This window comes from Lissotriton helveticus, chromosome 12, assembly GCF_964261635.1.
Source record: "Lissotriton helveticus chromosome 12, aLisHel1.1, whole genome shotgun sequence".
In the NCBI taxonomy this organism is placed as follows: Eukaryota; Metazoa; Chordata; class Amphibia; order Caudata; family Salamandridae; genus Lissotriton; species Lissotriton helveticus.
In genome coordinates this window covers 825,510,765-825,533,450 of record NC_136073.1, presented here as the reverse complement: position 1 = coordinate 825,533,450, position 22,686 = coordinate 825,510,765, and the positions used below count along the sequence as shown (strand labels likewise).

The window sequence follows — 22,686 nt, the reverse complement described above, 5'->3', positions numbered from 1 at the left end:
AGGAGTAGTTTCTGTCCTGTAACTCCAGTTCTGTAGTAGGGGTATCTCTGTTATAGTCATAATCTAGTGAATAGTCCCGCCCATGTGCGTGGACCCCGGAGCAATCAAAAATAATCTCTTACAGTGTCAAAAAATTCAGAAAATGCATAGACACTTAAGAGAGAATTTAAAGACAGATAAGGCAGCCAAAAAGGCTACACTGTCCAGTACTTCAACTAGAAATTCCACCATAAAATCCACAAAACAGCAAAGCCTGTACAGATTTCCCTTGCTTAACAGCAAAAAATCCCTCAGGAATGATAGAGAGAAGAACCTGGACAGACAAGCCCCATAGGCTGCCATTATGTGGCTTAATTAGGATACTGTGCCTTTAAGGAACCTTCCAGAACCTTCTCCCAGTATCCCAGAATGCATAGCAGGTCCAACTTAGTTTCAGTTCTTTTTGAAGGCGTAGACAACGCCAGACCTGTAGCATTATGAACATGAATAACTCTCCACCGGGGAGGCGGGAGGGCGCTTATGACTATAACAGAGATACCCCTACTACAGAACTGGAGTTACAGGACAGAAACTACTCCTTCTGTAGTAGGGGATCTCTGTGTATATTCATAATCTAGTGAATAGAATGGCAAGCCCATCCCCACACCAAGCGGCGGTGGAGAATAAAATAACGCCACTACTGTGCGAACAGATTCCGCAGCGAAGCCTGCCCAACCTGAGCGTCTGCCCTGGCATCAGTGTCCAGGCAGTAATGCTTAGCAAAGGTATGGACCGACTTCCAAGTGGCCGCCTTGCAGATCTCTGCAATGGGAACATTACGGAGCATAGCTGTCGTAGCAGCTTTGCCCCTGGTGGAATGAGCCTTAGGCTTACCTCCTAAGGTCTTATTAGCTTTGTAGTAACACAACTGTATGCAGGACACAATCCACCTCGAGATGGACTGTTTAGAGGTAGCAAGACCTGTTCTGACTGAGCCATAATTGACGAACAATTGGTCTGACCTACGAATATCTTTAGTCTTATCAAGATAAAACTTCAGCACCCTCCGCACATCCAGGGAATGTAAAGACCTTTCCGCTGGAGATGAAGGGTTCTGAAAGAACGTAGGCAAAGTGATAGTCTGGTTGATATGAAAATCAGAAACAACCTTGGGAAGAAACTTAGGGTGAGTACGCATAACAACCTTAGCATTATGAAACACAGTATAAGGTTCTTGGCAACACAATGCCTGAATCTCACTCACCCTGCGGGCCGATGTAATGGCCACGAGGAACGCCGCCTTCCAGGACAGGTGCTGCAACGAAGCCTTATGAATGGGTTCAAAAGGCTCCTTCATCAATCTGGACAGCACCACATTCAGGTCCCATGAAGGCGAAGGAAGCCTGACAGGAGGGAACACTTTCTTCAAGCCTTCCAAAAAATCTTTGATCACAGGGATCTGGAAAAAGGAAGTCTGTGAAGGGCCTTTCCTGTAGGCAGTCAAAGCAGCCAGATGAACCTTAATGGAATGGACATTAAGGCCCGACTGCGCCAGATGTAGCAGATATGGAAGGATGACATCTTCCTTGCATGTCGTAGGGTCATAGCTCTTAGACCTACACCAGATGCAAAACCTCTTCCACTTGTAAGCATAGGAAGTCCTAGTGGAAGGACGCTTAGCCTCCTTCAGTATGTCCATACAATCCTCTGGGAGATTCAGATGGCCATATTGCACTATTTCAGGAGCCATGCCGCCAAACTCAAAGACGAGAGGTTGGGGTGCACCATCCGCCCCCCGAACTTCGTGAGAAGGTCCGGCCTGCACGGCAGCTTCATGTGAGGAAGGAGAGACCGGTGAAGCAGGTCCGTGAACCACCACTGTCTGGGCCATTCCGGGGCAATCAGAATCATCTTTGCCCTGGATCGGGAGAGCTTGATGAGAACCGCTGGAATCAGGGGAATGGGTGGAAAAGCGTACAGAAAGCTGTTCGACCAGTTGATCCATAACGCGTTCCCCAGCGTCCCCGGCTGGTAGTACCTGGAGGCGAAGTCTCGGCATTTGCTGTTTTCGGCGGTGGCGAACAGATCGATGTCTGGAGTGCCCCACCTTGCGAAGACTTCTCCTAGTACTTCGTCGTTTAGGACCCACTCGTGGTTTTCCTGAATCAGTCTGCTCAGCTCGTCTGCCTGAACATTCTGCACACCTGGCAGATGAGTGGCTGTTATCGAGAGTCCTCGAGCCAGAAGCCAATGCCAGATCGCCTGCGCCTCCTGCGACAGAGTACGCGATCTCGAGCCCCCCTGCTTGTTGAGGTAATACATCGTAGTCGTGTTGTCCGTCTGAACAAGCAGAGAGTTGGTCTGAAAGGACGGATGAAAGGCCTTCAGTGCCAAGTGAACAGCTCTCAGTTCCAGGAAATTGATGTGGTACGTGGACTCCGTCGGGGACCACGTCCCTTGAATTTGCAGGTCTCCGGAGTGCGCCCCCCAGCCTTGGAGAGACGCATCCGTCACGATGGTCTGTGTGGGAATGTCCTTGTGGAAGGGATCCCCTCTGAGGAGATTCTCCTTCGAGCACCACCACCTCAGAGACTGAAGAGCATGGAGAGACAGTCGTATCTCGTCGTCCCAAGAACCTCTCCTCTGGTGCCACTGATCCTCCAAGCACTCCTGCAGAGGTCTCATCTGTAGCCGTGCGTGAGGAGTGAGAAAGATGCAAGAGGCCATCGATCCCAGTAGAGAAGACACCGTCCTCACAGTCGTAGACGGAGTGTTCATGAGAGCCTGAGCCTTCCGAACGAGTGATAAACGTCGCTCTTCCGAAGGAGACACGCTTGCTGACAGCGTATTGATGGAGGCTCCCAAGTACTGGATGCACTGGACCGGAATCGGGACCGACTTGGACATGTTGATGTGCAACCCCAGCTTGTTCAAGAGAACGCACGTCTTCTGGAAGTCTGCTTGAGCTTCCGAGAAGGAGGAGGCCTTGATCAACCAATCGTCCAGGTACGGGTAGACAAACACCTTGTTCTTCCGCAGGTGTGCTGCTACCACTGCCATACATTTCGAGAATGTCCTGGGTGCAGACTTCAGCCCGAAGGGTAGCACCGTGTACTGATAGTGATTGGTGCCGACTTGAAAGCGCAGAAACTTCCTGTGTTTGCATGCAATGGGCACGTGGAAGTATGCGTCCTGTAGATCTATGGCACACATCCAATCTCTTTAACAACAAAAGGAGAGGTAGGGAGAATGAGGCACTCTCTTAGTCCCCGGTTAGTTATGCAAAAACAAGAAAAGAGAGGTCAGATCAAACACTTGATCAATCTAAGCGTAATCTATACAGACCACAATTCAAGGAGTCAACACAAGATTATCACATCCGATTTGGGTGATAAAGAAAGCCCTCACACACTGACCTAGTCAGTGTCATGCTTCATCATCGGGCCCCACCGAAAGAGGCCGAATGCCTCTTCGGTGTGCTACGACGCCAGAAAGACTGCGGAGCTGGTTTTGTGTGTGGAGGGCTTGCTCTTGTTTACAGTGAAATATTAAAAGTGCCTAAAAAAAGGGTATCGAAAAAAATTATTTTAATAAATGATCCCTGAGGCACAAAGTAAAGAGTATTACGTGTCTGTATTTACATGCCAAGGTTCAAGATTGGTAAAATACAGAATATACTCAGTTTCTTTTAGTCAACATGTTTCAGCCATAAGGGTGGTATATTACCGTGGCATTCTTCAGGACTATACCCCGGCGGTATGGGCTCTCTAATCACCCACCCTGACCTGGGGACGTGAAAGTGAAAATAAAGAGTGAAAAAAGTGCATAAAAATATTGGAAGAGTAAAATACTCGATTCCAAAAAAATACTCCGTAAATTTGGAGTGTCACTGCACTTTCAAAAGGGGCGCTACTAGCACCATGGGTCTCGGGAGGGGGTCGGAGCGACCTGGCACATCGCCCTCAGCGCTCTCGACCCGCTGATAAACCTGGTTGTGGCCTCAAATCCGGACCTCCAATCTCCTCGTTGCAGCTGAGGGTAGATCTGATGCAACGACAGCATGCAAAACTTTTCTCTGCGAATCCACTTGTTTGCCTGTCGCAAATCCAGAATGGGCCTGAACTCTTTCTTGTCCTTCTTGCGGACAAGAAAGAACCGAGAGTAAAGACCTCTTCCTCTTTGAGACAGAGGTACGTCTTCGATCGCCCTCTTCCTTAGCAGAATGTCCGCCTCCGCCTGAAGCTCGCGCAGTTGATACTGCGAGCTGACGGGAGGAATCGATGGAGGAGGGCTGGTGAAACGTAGACTGTATCCATTGCAAACAATATTCAGCACCCACTTGTCCTGAGTAATTTTTCTCCACTCTGCCAGAAAAAATTGAACGCTTCCCCCCACCGGAGCGGGTAACGGACGAGGGGGAAGTAACCGCTCAGGGTCGGGACCCGGCCGGGCCCTTGGTCGCGGTAGAGGACTGTTGTCGACCTCTACCCCCTTGGAGTTTCTGGAAGGGCCGCCTGTGCTGCTGCTGCTGTTGCTGCTGTTGATGTTGTCCAGCAGACTGTCCCCTTCCACGACCCTGCGACCCAAACCGACGTTGGTACTGTCGGAAGGGTTTCTTCTCCTTGGGCTTCTCCAAGCCCACCGCCGTCAGGGTCTCCGCCTCGGCCTTCATCCTGGCCATCTCGTCATCAGCGTGTTTTCCGAAGAGAGTATCTCCGGAAAACGGGAGATTCGCCACGCGTTGCTGTGCTTCCGGTTTCAGTGACGTCAACCTGAGCCAAGCATGGCGTCTCTGGTGAATCCCGTGGCAGTATCCGTGCGCTGACAGCAAGGATATGTCCGCTGCGGCGCCGATGGCCTGGTTAGAGACCAGCATCCCCTCCTGGACGATCTCCATGAAGTCCTCCTTGCGGTCTCGAGGGACAAGGTCTGCAAACTGCTCCATCGAGTCCCACAGTGACCTGTCGTAACGCCCCAGTAACGCCGAGTCACTGGCGGCCTTCATTGAAGAGGCGGACGTCCCACACGCCTTACGACCAGCAGAGTCGATCCAGTGGCTCTCCTTGTCCGGAGGCACCGTGGACGCAGGGGAGGTGGCATGAAGCTTTCGGGCAGCTGTCACGATCACTGAGTCCGGCACCGGGTCCTTCCTCAAGAAGGCAGGGTCCGAGTCCGGAGCCCTGTACTTTTTTAGGATCCTGGAAGGCGCAGACTTCACCACTGCCGGCGTCAGGAATAGCTGTTCGGCGGGCTCAAGGAGCCCTGGCACCAGAGGTAACAGGGGGCGAGACAAGTGCCGTTTGTGTAATGTCTCAAATATCACAGAGGTAGAAGCCGTAGGCGCTTCAACCTTGATTCCCAACTTCGCCGCTCCACGCAGGAGAACCTCCTTAAACGTGCCTATATCGTCTATAGGAGACACCCTAGTCTCCGGCGAATCGGACAACGTGGGCGAGTAGGAACGGGTCCCAGAGGCAGAACGTGACCTGGACCGACGTCTCTTGTGGTGATGCCTGGATCGTGAGGAAGATCCATGCCCACTCCTCGATCTGTCCCGTCTCCCCGAGCGAGACCTCGACCTCTTGGGCCTCGGACGTTCCTTCGGCCTCCCAGGGTCAGGAATCCTAGGCTTCTTAGGAGTCTTCTTCGGTGGCGTCGGAAACTTAGGCATCGACACCGCCCTCGGCGGGACCGGGGGTGGAGGAGTAACCGGACGCGGGGTCTGCGGAGCCGGCTTCGGAGGTGGGGTCGGGGCCTTCGGAGGCGGACCCTTCGGCACAGCCGGCCGCGAAGGAGGTGTAGAGGGCTTCATCGGAGTATCTACCCCGGAATGCGCCGTTCCCGGCGAGCCACCATCCCGTCCGGAGCGTGGGGAGCCCCCCACAGTCCTGGGCCTGTCCTTAGTACCTCCAGACGCCGAAGATCGGTGCCCAGACGACGACCGATGGCCCCTCGACGTCGAACGGCCCTTCGGCGTCGACCGTTTCTCACTTCTCGACGTCGAACCGTGTCTGCGTCTCGACGTCGACCCCGACCAGATCGACGAACCACGAAACCTCGACGACGGGCGATGGTGCCTCGACGGCGACCTCGACCTCTTCGCCTGCCTCGACGTCGACCTCTTGGATCTTCTCGACGTCGACCTCTCGGACCTTCTCGACGTCGATCTCCTTGAGCGTCTCGACGTCGGTCTTTTCGAATGCTTCGACGTCGACCTCTTCGGCGCCGGAGACTCCTTCCGTCTCGACGGCGGCTTCGACGACGAGGATCCCCTCGACGGCGAACGGCGGTGTCGCCTCGACGGCGAGCGCTGACGCCGGGCCCTCCGATGTCGACCACTCGACGCCGACGAGGAGATCGACACCGGCTTCGACGGCGGCCGGAACACGTTCCTCGACGTCGACGGACAACGTTTTCTCGACCCAGAGCCCTGGGGAGACCTGGAACTGGCCGTTGACCGTCCCCTCGACGTCGTGGTCAGTGCAACTGACCCAGGCGGAGATCTAGGGCGAGGGCTGGTCTTCCTGCCCCTGGGGAGCCCCCCAGAGGCCTCAGCATGGGTAGAAGGAGCCCCTCCTGACCCACCTCGTGCCTTCAACCTTCTCTCTTCAAGTCCCTGAAGCCTGATCTTCTTCCTCTCCTTCAGGGTCCTTCCAGAGAAGCCTCTGCAGATCACACAGTCCTCAGGAATGTGGGAAGAGGGAAGGCAGAGAATACAGACCTCATGGGGGTCTGACTTGGCCTTCTTCCTTGAGCACTCAGGGCATTTGTCGAATAATGCAGGCATTATGGACAAAAAAGAGTGCAGAAACACAGAAAGAAAGTCACCAAAGTACTTTTAAAGCACCAAAAATCGAAATTAGTGTAAAACACTAACAAAACCCTTGAAAAGGGAGAGCTCAATGCTCCAGGGTCCTGCTTGCAGGAGCCGGAAAAAAGAACTGAAACTAAGTTGGACCTGCTATGCATTCTGGGATACTGGGAGAAGGTTCTGGAAGGTTCCTTAAAGGCACAGTATCCTAATTAAGCCACATAATGGCAGCCTATGGGGCTTGTCTGTCCAGGTTCTTCTCTCTATCATTCCTGAGGGATTTTTTGCTGTTAAGCAAGGGAAATCTGTACAGGCTTTGCTGTTTTGTGGATTTTATGGTGGAATTTCTAGTTGAAGTACTGGACAGTGTAGCCTTTTTGGCTGCCTTATCTGTCTTTAAATTCTCTCTTAAGTGTCTATGCATTTTCTGCATTTTTGGGTTTCGCCTGCCGAAGGCTGCTGCGCAGCCTTTCAGCGCAGGTGAAATCCTATGTCCCCAATAAGCACTTCGGGAACGTCCCCCGGCTCTCATTGGCTAGCTCCATAAATGGAGGCTAGCCATTGAGTGCCGGATCTGTCCGTCAAGGCCGGACCAGATTCGGGGGCGTTCCCGAGATTTTTTCCCAGGGCGGAGTTACGTTTTTTCCTGTTCCCTCCCCTTTCCCGCCGTCTGTGTCCTCTCCCGCCCCCCTCCCGTCGTCCGTGTCCTCTCCCGTCGTCCGTGTTCTCTCCCGCCCCCCTCCCGTCGTCCGTGTTCTCTCCCGCCCCCCTCCCGTTCGTGCAACTCGAGTCAGGGACCTTGCCGCTGTTGTGGTACCCCGAGCGAGTGCCCACCTCGCTTAATATTTAGATTTAAGGCCGGTGCCCACCCGGCATTGCTCCGTGTATTCACCGCCGCGGCCCCGAGTGAGAGGAGGAAGCAGCGCCCGCCTTCAAGCCCGGGCCGCGCTGGGATTGGCCCAGCCGGTCGAGCCCCCTTCCGCGTCATCGCAGGAGGAGGAGGAGAGAGCCGGAAGGAGGAAGCAGCCTGCATCGACCGTCCCGAGGCTCCCGAGCACAGGAGGAGCCCCGGGGAAAGAGAACGTCCCTCCGCGGCCCCGGAGAGTCCCGAGGAGCGGGAGCTCTCCTCTGCACTCCCAACCCCCCCCCCCTCAAGTGCCTGTGTAGTCTTCTCCCCTCTATTCCCGCCAGCTTGCCATTGGGAGGTCTGTCGGGCACTTTGCACGCTTTGAAAAATGGACTTAGCTTCGTCTCTGATACTGTCTTCTCTGTGCTCTGCCACTATCTTGGCGTCCTTCCCCTCGCCTCGTAGTCTCGCCGTGCTTCCTCTGTTAACCCGGAAGCCGACCGCCAAAATCGCCACTCTAGTCTTTCTCCATATTGGGGCAGCCCAACGCCAGGCTCCATGTTCTTTCACCACCACTGTACTCATATGACCTGGAGCATGGTACTGTATACTTTAAATCCTCACGCTATGTTGCCGCGCTTCCTGCATAGTACAATCTGCGCAATTTTATCAGTTTTTAGTATATGCCTCCTCTCCACCTCGTGCAAGAGCTCCCGCGACCAGCGTCAGCCCGACGCCATGTTTCCCTCCCTGGCGTTACAGCTATAATGATGGTGATACTTGGATCATCTTAAAACTGAAACAACTTTCTAGTGTCAAGAATTATGACCTCAACAAATATCTAATGTGTTTCTAACAGTGGATGCAAGAGAATCACGTCAAACCGAACATGAAGATGTTACTGAAACACAACATAAGCTCAACCCTTTTTTTGAAATGATGGACAGGATGTTGATTGTGCTAGCCATTCTTTTATTGGGCACACTATCATGTTAAGCTAAAAAGGTAGCTTGTTATTTAAAATCTCATTGGAGCTGGAAAATTGTAATGCAGGGATTGTGATCTGTGTTGATAGTTAGGTAGTGTGCTTACTACCCTGACCTTTCTCCTCATGAAGAAAAACTTGCTCTAACGCACTGAAAGTCTACATGAAATGTAATGCACTTCAAGAAATATGGGTGATCATAGAATATTTTCCCTTATTTGTAGTGAATCTATGTTGGAGAATTTGTGAAGGGTCATGACCTTCGGCAACAAATTGAAGAATTCATTCCACCCTATTACAGATATGATGTATTTGGACTGGCAGCTTTTCATGCTGGTTAATACACAGTTTTGTTTTGTTGGTGAAGAAAGGCAATGCTAAATATGTCAAAGGTAAAGGGAGTTTAATGTGTATTTTTGGGGAGGACTACAGGTATTCAACATTTATTTGCTCGTCCCTAAAGAATTTGGTATCAAGGGGTTTAGAGACATAATAATGTTAAATAACAGCAATTATTTTTGTCGATAATTAGCAAAGTTAGCAATAAAACACATTCTTCTGGATTTCAAAATATTTTTGGATGATCTTAGAACATGGCTGAGCTCAGTTTTTTCTCAAATAGGGGATGCACACTTGCCAGAATGCTATTAAGTTAATTGCACAGATGCATTTTTGTACGTTTGGATCTGGGGCTCATTTATTAAACTGAAGTGATGTTGTAAGTGTTTTAAAATGTGCTTAAAATGATATATCAGTTTGTGGCAAATTGCCTGAATGAAGTACATTGTAAACAAGCATTTACAATGCAACGGTTTCGCCTTTGGAAAAGTTTGAGCTATTGACATTGTAAATCCCAAAATGTGTTTTTATGTGTTGGTTAAGAAAACAGATAAATAAATGGCATTGTCATTTACATTGCCAATAGCTCTAACTTTTCCAAAGGCGAAACCGTTGCATTGTAAATGCTTGTTTGACACTGTAAGAGATTATTTTTGATTGCTCCGGGGTCCACGCACATGGGCGGGACTATTCACTAGATTATGACTATACACAGAGATCCCCTACTACAGAAGTTGACACACACAAGGGGTCAGCAGACCACATCATATTTGACACAGCGACAAAATATCTGGTCACACTAATGATTCACACAACTAAGTACGCTCTCACCGCCGCTCTGTGACTTACTAAGGGAATGGACCAAAGTCCTACACCCACTATGAGGGTATGCTTAGTGCGGCCCTCTAGATCACAGTCCGGGTTCCGAACCTTGCCTTACCAAGGATAGGCCAATGCCTCTGCATAAAGGCTAGATTAGTGTGACACACGTCAAAGAAAAAGTTAGGATACAAGTTTCATGTGCATATGGACACTCATGGTTACAAGCCCTTTTACCAAACAGGGAACATTCTCATACCAACAAACAATATTTAAACTTAACCCATTCAAATGCCATCAACGCAAGACAAAAACTTTTTTATCCCGAATTTAAAACATGTAGTAGGCCAGATCAAGCCCTGACAAAACAAGAAGGTAGCTTTACTAGATACAGTTCGATTCACTAAACAATATGTTTGTAGTAAACATCTATGCTCTCCCCACAGAGCTGGGCAGCAACATACACTATGTTCTGCTGTTTCATTGTTATACTGACAAACTACAACCACCAAATCCCAACTGAATGAATCTGATTGCAAGAGGTGCATTTGAAGAAGGGTAGGCCTACTGGATGGAGTCATGTATTCTAGCAAATACAATCAGACTGCATGAAATTAACATGCTTTTTCTGATTATCACAATAATTAAATTCCCAAAGAATTCCAATGGCTCAAGTTACAAACGTTGTTCGCTATGCAACAAAGGAAGCACAAACATCACTAGGGATCATAGCCATCACAACCAATGTGGAAAATTCTTATTGAGGAGGTTGTGGTGCTGTTTACTAAAACCCTCAGACGTGTTTTAAAAAAACTAGTTGCTTCAGAAGGGATACGTTTAGAGACATGTTTTCCCTCATCCTTTTTTGATATTACATTGATAGGCCTCTAGTAAATGGTCAACAAAAGGCAACCTTGGGATGGTTTGGATATAATCAAAGAAGAATGGGACACCCAGTCTCAAACGCCAGACTTAGTTTATTTTGTACAAACCCAACAGAAATTAATAAAAAAGGTATGATTGATTGTACTTAAAATAAAAATAAATTTTTAAAAGGTTAAGGTAAAAAAAAAACTACAAAACTAAAACAGATTACAGTGCTTCCAAGAGCATAACTTACTTCTGAGCCTTTTAACTAGCTTTGACACTTAAACTCTTAGGTTGGGTACATCCTATCACAGATGTACCAAGCAATCACCTCCATTCTGCACATCAAGCTGATAGATTCAAACGGCCAGTGCTACATATAAACCAATAGGTCAATCCACAGGTTGAGGTGATGACCAAAACGTAGGTGGTCTCGCATGATTCTACTATTCTAAAGTAATGTAACTCTTTCCTGGGGGGGGGGGGGCTACAGATCTCATTGAAATCTAGTCAAGTAAGAACAGTGTCATGTTGTTAAATACCTTTAAATCTGGTGCCCTTAAACAAAAAGGAAATATCTCATGTGTGCCAGAAACAAATCAACTTGAAAAAGATGAGCATGTGCATGGTTTGGTACCAAAAGAGATGTCCCCACAGTGGGTTGCCCTGACTGTCGTAAAGAAATGTACAGATATGTCTTCAAGGAAAGGTGCTGCTTAGCAAAGCAGACCAAAGCTTGACCGTTAAAATCCTACACTTACCTATGCTGATTCACCTCACCCACCTCGGGCCTAGTAAACCAGACATCTGGTATTATGTTTCATGGTATGTTTACAGATATTTCATTTGCATAAAGCCGCAGTGTCAGTAGTAAAGCCTCACATCATGAGAAAATGTAGGCTGCAAAAACAAAATGTTTTGAGGAAACGAAAGTGTCCCTGACTGCAAGTGAACCCCACTCCACAAACAACAGGGCCTGGTAGCTACAAGCAAAAACCTCAGATCCACGATGTGCATGCCACATGCTGCTCCGTCCAAAGTAAAGTCATAACTGTTATAAAAGTATTCTGGGCAAAACTGCTACTATAAACAGAAAATCCCAAATTACAACTTAATATAAAATCCAAGTCTTGTGTTTCCACTAAAAAAAGTCCTGCAGGCCCTGCTTTAGATTTTACCCAAGAGCATTAGAATGTCCTCAATTGAACTTTGTGATTTCAGCTCTGCTTTTTGTCTGACATTTTCGGTTTGTCAGTCACTCTAATATTTCTTGTCATTTCTATTTTAGAAATATGGACTGCCTTCACACAAAGCACAGCATAATTATTGCAGTACATATTTTTCCATACTCTGAGATGGAAACCAGTAGACAAATAGAAGGATTAAAGTTGTGGGTTTCCTTCTCTGAAATTATTACAGAACGTACATTCTTGGGACTCAAACACGGTCAAATGTGAGGGCTGTGATGCCTATCACAGTACGCGATTCGCAATGCAAAGTGCGGTATTCAGCAAAAGATAGTGTTGAGATGTGTTGTGCTCTCACAGAGCATGATTTGTAGTACACAACCTGCAGACTAATGCTACTGGTATATGGCCTGTATAACATCACTGAATAGTCTTGGGTAAAAGGCAAGTTGGGTCAATCCAACAGCAACATGCAAAATATAATTAAATGATAGTGGTGTGTGTGTGTACCATAGTAAACATTCTGGTACTGTCTACATTTTTACAGAGAGGTGTGGCATAATAATATGATGTGTGTGTGTGTATATATATATATATATATATATATATATATATATATATATATATATATACACACACACATACACATACATACACACACAGACACTCACCCATATATATAGCTATAAACTGAATGGAGAAAGAAATGTCTGTATGCTATCACAGTACCTCGATGACACCAACTCCAGAGAAGCAAATTTGCTCTGCATACAGGACTTGGATTTTGGGGCCGGTAAAACGCCTAAAAGGCAGTGCTCGATCAACATTTCGACTGAGAGTCTGGTTGAGTCTCGCAACAATTCCATGATCTCCGTCAGAAAATTGTTTATTGAGCGAAGGGGTAACTCGTGTGGAAAGTACGAGGACGGTAGTGCAACACAATGCTCTGATCACTACCCCAAGTGCTGAGTCACATCTATTGTGGATTAGATCCTCATAGCACAGTTTCTACCTTACCTGTCTTCGATTAAGTATTGTGCACTTTCTTTTAGTGTTCCCGCAACAAGGCATCTGGCTTCTAAATCTTCCAGAATGCCGTTCCGATAATACTTCTGTGCAGAGCACCATGCATATTATGTTGTTTTGTGCCTTATAGAACAGTCTGCGCTCAGTTTCTTCAGATTTTTTGCACGGCAGGGATTAGAAATTACATAGTAGGTTTGATACACCTACAGAGTCTAGAGTCACAAGCTACTTGTTATGTAGTTATAAATTATATATGTGGCGCTCTAGCAATCAGGAAAAACTACTGAATGTTTTAATAAAACAGTAGTATTTAACAGTATGTTTCATTGCACTTTAGAGTCCTTGTGACAGATGATAGGTCTCAGAGGGTCACTTCAGGACGCTTACCGAAGACATCTCATTTGTTATTCACGGTTTGTTAATTTATATAATGTAATTCTGTTTCTATTGTATGAATGTTAAGCATTTGTTGTGTGTTTATCTATGTGCTTTTATTGCTACAAGCCGAATAAAGAAACTTGACAGACTGATAACACCTGTTTTACAGTACATATGACTCGATATTCCACTTCTGTTTGTCAAAGTTTTAGTCCCACTGCTCTTAAAACTTATATTTAATTCATGAAAACTTCTGACATTTATATTATTACAAATCTTCTTAAAAAGGGACACTCTGCGAGTATGGTCGGCATCAGTGTGCCCTCGTCCGACATAATGGCATCCTCTATTTTATTAGTAGTTTCTTGGTCCTATTACTGAAAACAGATTACAAAAAATGTTATTTACGCCAATTCTTGGGCATGAACATTATTCTTTTACTCGTTTTGCAGAAAAAGGCGAAGAGACGCCAACAAAGATCTTCCAGAGACGATCTATCATGGGCCCTCACTGTGGCATAGGGATTTGCGATAGCTTGCATTTAACGACCTTGTTATGTAGTCAGCAGTCTAGCAGTTGGGTGGGTGGAGCTAGATGGGAGTGAGGGGAAGAGGAGGAGTATATACAGGATAGGAGTAGTTAGAGTAGGGACAGGGTCAGGATGAGACCTGCGGAATAAAGCTCCAGTAAACAGTAAGCTGTGTCTGTATTCATTAGTAGCACGATGCTACAACTGGCGACGAGGGTGGGATGAGGTGACCCACTAGCAACACTGGAGAGCAAGAAAAGAAGCTGACCTGTCCAGGACACCAGCCAGACGCGATCGCTGTTCGCGACGTCTGTGCCCCGTGATTGCCGCCGCCTCCAGCCTGAGGCCAGCGGTGGAGAAGTTGCCCACGACCAGGAGATCGTGTGTGGCCACGTTAGAGCAGTGAAAAGCAAGACGCTGCCCCTCTGGTGTCCGGCGCTCCGTTCGCGCCAAATTCGGGAGTGTGCCCCGAAGCATAGAATCAAGAAGGAAGGGACTGGGAGCCCACCCCAGCCTTCCTGAAGTGTCCTGCACAAGTGAGGAGTGCAGCGAGAAGCGAGCGAAACTCGCGGAGGCGCCAGAACAAAAGCGCCGATGCCGCCGCCACCGGGTCTCACCCCCGATGCGTGAGAAACGGCACGCCGCGGTAAACAAGACGCGGGAACCTGCATTGGCCTACCTGAATGGTGGAAAGTGGCCAGAAGGTGAAGGGGAACTGCCAAATCCTGGTTACTGGAAGGAAGGACCCTCGGTGAGTACAGAAAGAGACCGAGTGTGACTGAGAGTGAAGAGGAGCTCAAACCTCGTGGATGACTGGTGGTGGCCATCTTGGAGTCAGGCAGGCGTGAGGACAGACTCCATAGTCATTGTGTGGCGGCCATCTTAAAGGCAGGCGGAGTAAGAAATGACACGCATAAGCAGCAGAAAAGCATGAGAAATATGAGACAAAGTCAAAACAAGCACAAGTCAAGCCAAGTGAGCTGTGGAAAAGCATAAGAAGTGCGAGACAAGCTCGAACAAGCACAAGCCAAACCAAGTGAACTCTGGAAAAGTGATGACCAGAACTAAACTGCGCAGGCACCCGAGAGCGAGCGGCGAAAAGCAAATAAGAGGTAGAATAAGCGGGAAGCTCGCGCCACCAAGACGCTCCAGTGGCAAACAAGCATTGGTGCACACGAACTGTTGAAAATAAACAAGCACGGGTTAATGCAAGACTGAAATGTGAACAAGCACATGCAAATTTCAAGAGTGAACAAACACAAGCAAACGCAAGTCCTGAAGTAAACAAGCACAAGCGAACACAAGAGCCAACACAAGCAAGCACGAGCAAAGGCAAGTTCCAAAATAGACTTCAGTGCCACGTGAAGACAAATAACTAATAAGTAGAAGAAGCTAAGAAAACAAATGATCCCGAAATAGGAGCAAAACAAATATAAAAGAAGCCTTCTCTCATCAACTCAGTGACCGGATAACCCGCATTAGTCTGGAACGACACGCAAGAACAACATCAACGTTGCCACGTATCACTGCGGAAGCACCACCGACCACCTGCAGTTAGCACGAAACGCCAAAGGAAGAGGGAATTCGTAGAGCCACGAGTCACATATGGTGCAGCTGAATAGTGGCCAGTTGACCTCAGGAATTCCCGATTCAACTCACAGAAGCACACCGAGACAGTCGCGTCAAAGGCGGACAACAAAAGGCGGACAACATAAATAGTCACCTGGGAGCGAGGAACCTTACCAGAATTCAAAGGAAGCCACCAAACAAAGACTAGCAGCCGGAAGGGTCAGCAAAAGAAAACAAGAAGAAGAGTAAGGGAACAGTCCTGCGACATCGCCATGCCAGCACATTCCATCATCATGTCGGTGAGAGAAGAAACACATACATCAAGCCCCTGCATTGGAGTGCCACCCCCAGTGACACAGACTGGCAACCGGAGTCTGGGTCCAGAATGGAACCGGTGGCTGGAATCACTGGATGCATTTCTTGACGCTACCGGAGAGCGAAGAGATAGAAAACGTCTACTACTACTACTCCAATTGGTGGGTCACGAAGGCCGACGCCTGATCAGAACCTTTTCAGCAAAGGAGACAGGAACATATAGAACACTTAAAAGAACGATACGTGCTCATTTCACCACAAAGGAAGATGTCGATCATGAACGCATCGTTTTCAATGCAGCACGGCGGGAACCAAGGGAATCACTATCAAACTTTATAACGAGGTTACAAAAGTTAGTACGATACTGTCAATTCAACACATTCACAAATGAGGAAGCGGTCCGCCTCCGAGCGATTGAGAGCTGTCTAGAACCAGACGCACAGCGCAAGATACTTCGAAGGCAATTCTCGTTAAAGGAAATCATCAGGAGGGCTAAAACTGGAGAGCGAGATGAAACAAGAGAGCTGTCAAGAGAATTGCATGTCAATGCAAGAAAGGAAGATAAGCGTAAGGAGACATCCCTCGTGTCAGACCATCAAATCCTAGAGGCAAACGAAACCAGAAAGAGGGAGGATGAAGGTAGACCAGGGACAAGACAGCGGGAAAGACAAAGTAACAGGAATTACTCTGAGTCAAAAACGCGAAGACAAAAGACTGAGATGATCCAAGATCATGACAGCCCCACCGACATGACCTCAGAGAGTTGCTCAACTCCAAGGAGTCACTCAACAAATGGTACAAACTATTCTGAAAAGGAGTCAAATGGGACGGATCACATGGACAGAACTGATGTCAGCCTGCTCAACAAGTATGAAGGAAAGACAAGCCACAGAACACCGGACCAGTCACGTCAACTCTGGGAGCTGCTACACAAGCACGCACGAGCAACGTGCGGGTCACCAATTTTCACAGACAAGTCAGAAGAACCATGTAGCCGACGAAAACACCACTCTCAGGACACAGACACCAGGGCCCCCAACAAGCGAGAAGAAGAAGGAGACCTCACAAAACTAGGTGATTCACTCCGACACCAGAAAGTGATAGGCAAGCACACTCATGATACCAGTGAAAATGAGGAAACTGGGAAGGGACAAATAACATCATACGAGAGGAGCAGCGACAAAAAGCCTTGGGATCGAACAAAAGAAATAAACGCTTGGTTGTCAGACAGTCTCTCCACGGAAACAGCGTGGAAGACAATTCGAGAGACATATCCCAAGAAATGTCCCAAAGACAGTTCTGACTATAAAAGCAGTTTGTCACAGTCTACCGGTACAAGAAGTGTATCAATCAAGACACACTTGAAAGAAGGGTCCAGAAGAAAATCAGCAAGAGACTTCCCTGAGTTAAAAGACATGTCGGTACGATCACTCGGATCAACAGACTCAAGCTCACGACAAACCCCATGGCATCGATCACCTGAGCAGACATTGGACTCAGAGACTGTTCCACCCATCCAAAGCAACACATCTCACGCCGATGGTTCAGAACAATCGATCACCTCGTCAAGCAACTTGTCCAGTCCGTTGCAGTCTTATCCGGACCGGAGGAGGGTACCGTCACCCCTGACGGGGTTTGCGAGGCTGACTCCAAGGACTTTCGGAAGAAAGACAACCATATGGGACACTGTACATTGGCGGGGAAAAGGACCGTCCCATCACTCCGTCAAGAAGACAAGGTGTGGTGACAAAAACGGATCAGCGTCACGAAGACAAGAGAGGACGAGAACGGAACGTGCCCATGCCCCAATGCTCAAGGAGTTCAACACTGACAAACGCGAGTGGGAGCAGACAGAACCTATCGAGCCTGCATATGAGTCACAAAACCGAATCAGGACACTCAGTACTCTATTGTTCAATATGCAGGGCCCTGAGCACGAGAGCGTTGATGCCCTTGACCGAATGGACACACGAAGTGAACTCACAAACGAATGCTTAGAAAAGCAAGTGCCACAATGGAGAACAGACCGCCACTACCACGCCGAGACATCAGTAGTCACACAGCAAAAAGAAATCGTGACAGCTGTGGACTCTGAGAACAAGCAATTCACGCACGATGTCTCACATTTTCAAGAAAGCGCTCCTGTGGTCAAGGATGTCTGTGTTGAGACAACGGAAGGATCGACCAAAGACCGGCCCATCACTGATTCGACCCTACTGATGCTGGAAGACCGGATTGGATCTGAACTCTTGCATGGGGACACCTTCCTGTGGCCCAAACAGACTGTCTGCCAATTCATGGAGCTGGGTGGACAAGTGCGAACTTGGTAGAAGCTAATTTCATTTTGTTAAGAAAGGGGGAGATGTTATGTAGTCAGCAGTCTAGCAGTTGGGTGGGTGGAGCTAGATGGGAGTGAGGGGAAGAGGAGGAGTATAGACAGGATAGGAGTAGTTAGAGTAGGGACAGGGTCAGGATGAGACCTGTGGAATAAAGCTCCAGTAAACAGTAAGCTGTGTCTGTATTCATTAGTCGCACGATGCTACAGACCTGATCAGGAGTATATATATCCTTATATCAAGTCAAGCTTTCAAAAGGTCTCTTCCTTTAAATAAGATTGCATACCGTACTATTTATACTAAGGCGATGGAGAGGGATTTAATACTCTCATTCTTCCGATTAGATGCTTCCCACATCTACGTAAAACTGCAAGAATGTATAGTAATGAAGAAAAGGTTTATATAAAACGTGATAAAAAAATAAAACCCTGTAATAGTAGTACGGATTGATCTATTTGCACGATGTTTTAAAAGTCATTACGACATCGACTGCATGATATGAAGAAATCTGGAATTGTGACTTCTCCAAAAATAAATATATCCGAGCGAAACAAAATCTAGAGCTCTCATTGGACGATTCTCCGAGGCCCAATGTTGACAACAGCTGGCAACAACCGGACTAAATGGCATTACGTTTCAGCTCGGAGTGTCACCTGGCTGGGCACCCAGACGCCAATGACAGCAGCAGTGGAAGTGACAGCGGCGCGCGCTGTCATCTCACACCTGAGCCTGGGTGCTCAGGAAATGACGCACGGATGCTCCGAACGTGACGTCCCGCTTATTTTCTTACCATCAGTTAAGGCGAGCCATACTTCCCTGTGGGTGATTGCCACCCGCGGCGCGCGCGCCTCAGTGCGCGTGCCGCGGAGGTTGTCAGCTCGTGCAGCCCCAGGGCGCGCCTTTCGCCATGGGGAGGCGGAGCCGGTCTGTGACGCATTACAGCTGGAGCAGTGGGGAGTGGCAGGTCCGGGTGGAGCTCCACTTACCTATCCGCCCCCGCCCTTCTCCTCACCGTGCGGCCCCCCTCCAGCCTTCAGTACGGCGGCTCCATGGTGCAGACTGCCCTCGGTTGTGGTCAGCCTCAGCTGTCACAAGCACCAGCGTAACAGGCGCAGCCACGCGACCAGCGGCGCAGGCTACGTAAAGAGGGCAGACCATTGTGAGCAGCAGAAGGGAAGGGGCGGGCGGGTGCCTGAAGGACGCTGATAACATCCAATGAGAACGACACAATCCTTACACCGGCCAATCCCCGGGCGTGTAGGAGAAGTGGGCTCGGTTGTCTGCAGAGGGACGAGTCTATTTTTCGTAACAATGACGTCATTGTGTATACTGGGAGGGAGACGGGTTAAAGGGGTTTGGCGCTGGGTAGTGGGTGCTGGCACGGTTTTGCAGACAGGAAGTGCTGTATATCATATTTCGACGGCAGATGTCCTACTGTGACTGGAGTGCGCTTCGTGGCTGGCAGTGAATGGGAATGGCTGCGAATAACGGTGGTTCGAGAGATGTGGCTGACATAGTTTGATTGGCGAGAGAGACCGTTGAATATTTTTAAACGAGGGCTGGATGAGCTGCTTGGCGACAGAAATGGCTACAGTTGGTCTTGACCGCGAGCCTGCAAGGAGGGGCGAGTGTATTATGATTGGTTGCAGTGATATGCTCACCCTTGATGATCAGAGGGTTTGCTTTACATTTTATTAATGACAGCTTTCTGATGGGCGGAGGGGGACGAGAGGTGAAGGACATATTGCGGCTTGAAAACTAGAAAACGAAGACGGCAGCTGCCCAATTTGTAATTTTGCTGAGCTGCCTGGGCCACTAGAATTATGCGGCAGGTTGACTAAATTATGTAGCATAACTTGCACATTTTTTTTATCTAACTACTTCAATATTTTGTCATTTTTACACATGTTAATTTGCCTCGGCAAAGATTTCACCTAATCAGTACCATTTTAACGACCAAAAACAGAAATAATAAACTGAACAGGCCCGGTTCCAGGAATTTTCATCTGAATGGGCCAAGGGTTCATTCAGTTGGGCCCAATTTTGTCGATTCTGGAGGTACCCTACAAGCCCTATATTTACATCATATCTCCTTCCAAACAGGCATACAGTGAACGTAGAGTTATTTGGGATGTGCTGATGTCTATACTCAGGGCTTTAAGCGGGATGAAAAAACTGGGGGGGGGGGGGGGGGGGGGTCTCAGGGGCGTGGTCAATGTAATTAAGGGCGTGGCTTAAAACACTTAAGCTAAAAATCTGTGCTTAGGATAATGTCCCACCCGACTTGTATTTTGCTGTTTTCTGTCATTGCATCCAGATATATGATACAAGTAACATCAGCACACCTACAAGAAGTCAGGACTATTGGCTTTTGTCAATGGTTGTTAGTTGCATTGACTTTGTCAATGGTTAGTTGCATAAGATGAATAAGCAGCAACTATGGCTTGTATATAATATTGAAAACGCTTCTACTTAAAGCCCTGGTGACACCACAACAATGTTGCTGCTCCTGGGTTTCAAACAGAGAAGGGAAATATAGAGAGAAAATGACTCTCTTTAACCCCTCTCACACTTATGACGGAACCGCTCCGTCATGGCCCTCGGGTGGGCTGTGCTGGTGAAGGAGCGGTTCCGTCATGGCCCGCTCGCCGCGCCTGTGCGGCGCTGATTTGGCGCCTGCGCTGACGTTCTAAAGAACGGGCGGGGCCATGACGGAACCGCTCCGTCACAAGCACAGCCCACCCGAGGGCCATGACGGAGCGGTTCCGTCATAAGCGTCGGAGCGCCGCACGGCCGCCCCACCCCCTTAGCGCTGCGGCGGAATTGCTGCCGCAGCAAAAGGGTTAAAGAATTTCCCTTTCCCTACAACGCTTACTTGGCTCATGCCGTAACTTCTCCAATAGTGAGAAGTGAGCAGCGTGAGCACGCGCACCCCAATGTGCCTGCTGTCACTACATACCGAAAACAAAACGGACCGCCTGTGCCAGGGTACAAAACAGAGCCCGATAGAGACCCCTTTCGAGGCCCCCTTTAAAAAAACTGACGGTGCTCAGCACCGGTGAGAACTGGCCCATTTAATGCCCAGTCTATACTCATCAGCCACAACCCTTATAATTTTCAGCGGGCCAGGCTTCAACACAAGCACCAGGATTCTAGGAAGATTGTACTAGTAGCTCAAGCTTAAGGAGGACCCAGTTACGACACCTAAGTAAGCCTTGACACTTTTCACTATCAGACTGGCTACGTACTCCTTGTAATGTGTCCAAAACATATTCCTTTGCACACAGTGAACTTTGTAACTCTTTATTTTCATGTCATTCTTTTGTGGTGTACTTTCATTAAAAAAATATTTTGAAAAACAGCAACACAATTGGAAAAAAAAGAAGTATTCTTGACAACTAAGCACAGTTTTCATGCCTCACAAGTGTCAAACACAGTAATTTCAGTGAAACCGGTAACCTTTTGGGGCCATATTACACAGAGTGCCCCTGTTACAGGAGGGGCTGCAGATGCTTGTGCGGCCCCTTTTGTAATACTGATAGCGCTGGCACACATGTATAGCCATTGCTATATTCAGAGGGCATTCCCTCATTTGCATGAGGTGTGACCAAGAAAATTAGGGAAAACTATGCCTCTGAGACAGTCCCATCTGAGGGATATGGGCGTAGAAGCAAACAGGCACACAACAAGGGAAACAAAAGCAATCAACCAGACTAACAGAATCCTTCAGCCATGATTGGGTTTTGTACCAGTCTGAACTGAATGCTCTGTAAAGTGCATTTGCTTCTCATGGGTCAGGAAATGTCATGTTATTTTGATCTGTAAAGCACACTCACACCCAGGTAGTTATCCTGGCACTGAGCATGTGTGAGATTAGCCAAGTCTAGGTCTTCAGCTTCTCATGGAATTCAAGAAGTGTGGGGGAGGCTCAGATGTGTAGTAGCACCTTATTTCGCACTTTTAGGAGCGACGTAGAAGACTCAACCACCAGATCTGGTTTTCCGTATGTGTGGAATGTGTACAAATAAGAGTCCTGCTGAGCTGAGGTGTCGGGAAGGTTTGTGAAAGCAGATGTATTGTTGAGTTCTGCTGGGCCAGAGTGTCTTGAAAGTTTGGGTGAGGAGTTTGGAATGTGCTCATTTGTGTATGGTTAGCCAGTGTAGCTCCTCGAGGTGAGATGAGATGTGTGAGTGGTGTGGGAGGTTGAGGGTGATTCTGGCCACAAGTTCTGGATGTTCTGCAGCCTCCAGATGAGATGCTTGTTGATCCAGCATAGAGGGTATTCTTTTAGTCTAGTTTGCTGGTGGCAAGATTGTGGGTGATGATTTTCCGGGTGTTGTTTGGGAGTCATTTGAAAATCTTCCTCATCGTCTTCAGTATGTGAAAGCGTATAGCAATGATGGAGGTTGACTCGGGCTGTGATGTTGAGTTTGCAGTCAGTGATGATCCATAGGTTCTTGGTGTGGGTTATTTAGTTCTGAGATAAGTCTAGATAATTAGCATTAATGCCACCATCTGTATATCATGCCACATTGCATAACCTGTAGTAGCCCTTTATTGAACTGAATTATGATTAGTCCCATTGCAAGTAGATCTGGTTAGATAAAGAGTATTACTATAACTAGGTCCACTGAATCTTACACAAAGTAAAATACATAAACACTTTCAGAACCCTCACACAGACCATAATCGAGGTGCA

At 48.1% G+C, this 22,686-nt stretch overlaps 1 protein-coding gene across 4 annotated transcripts in view; it reads right to left on the bottom strand.

Annotated features, from left to right (window-relative positions):
* MARCHF2 (membrane associated ring-CH-type finger 2) overlaps window positions 1–19,155 on the bottom strand; it is an 86,265-nt gene extending 67,110 nt beyond the window's left edge. Inside the window, exon 1 of one of the 4 annotated variants that reach the window (XM_078669965.1) lies at window positions 18,974–19,155. The gene's annotated coding sequence lies outside the window, so the exon portion shown is untranslated. Of the gene's footprint in view, window positions 1–18,777; window positions 18,822–18,973 lie in introns of those variants that run through there. The other 3 variants (XM_078669969.1, XM_078669967.1, XM_078669968.1) reach the window with 3 other exon arrangements.
* Window positions 19,156–22,686: the final 3,531 nt, after the last annotated feature.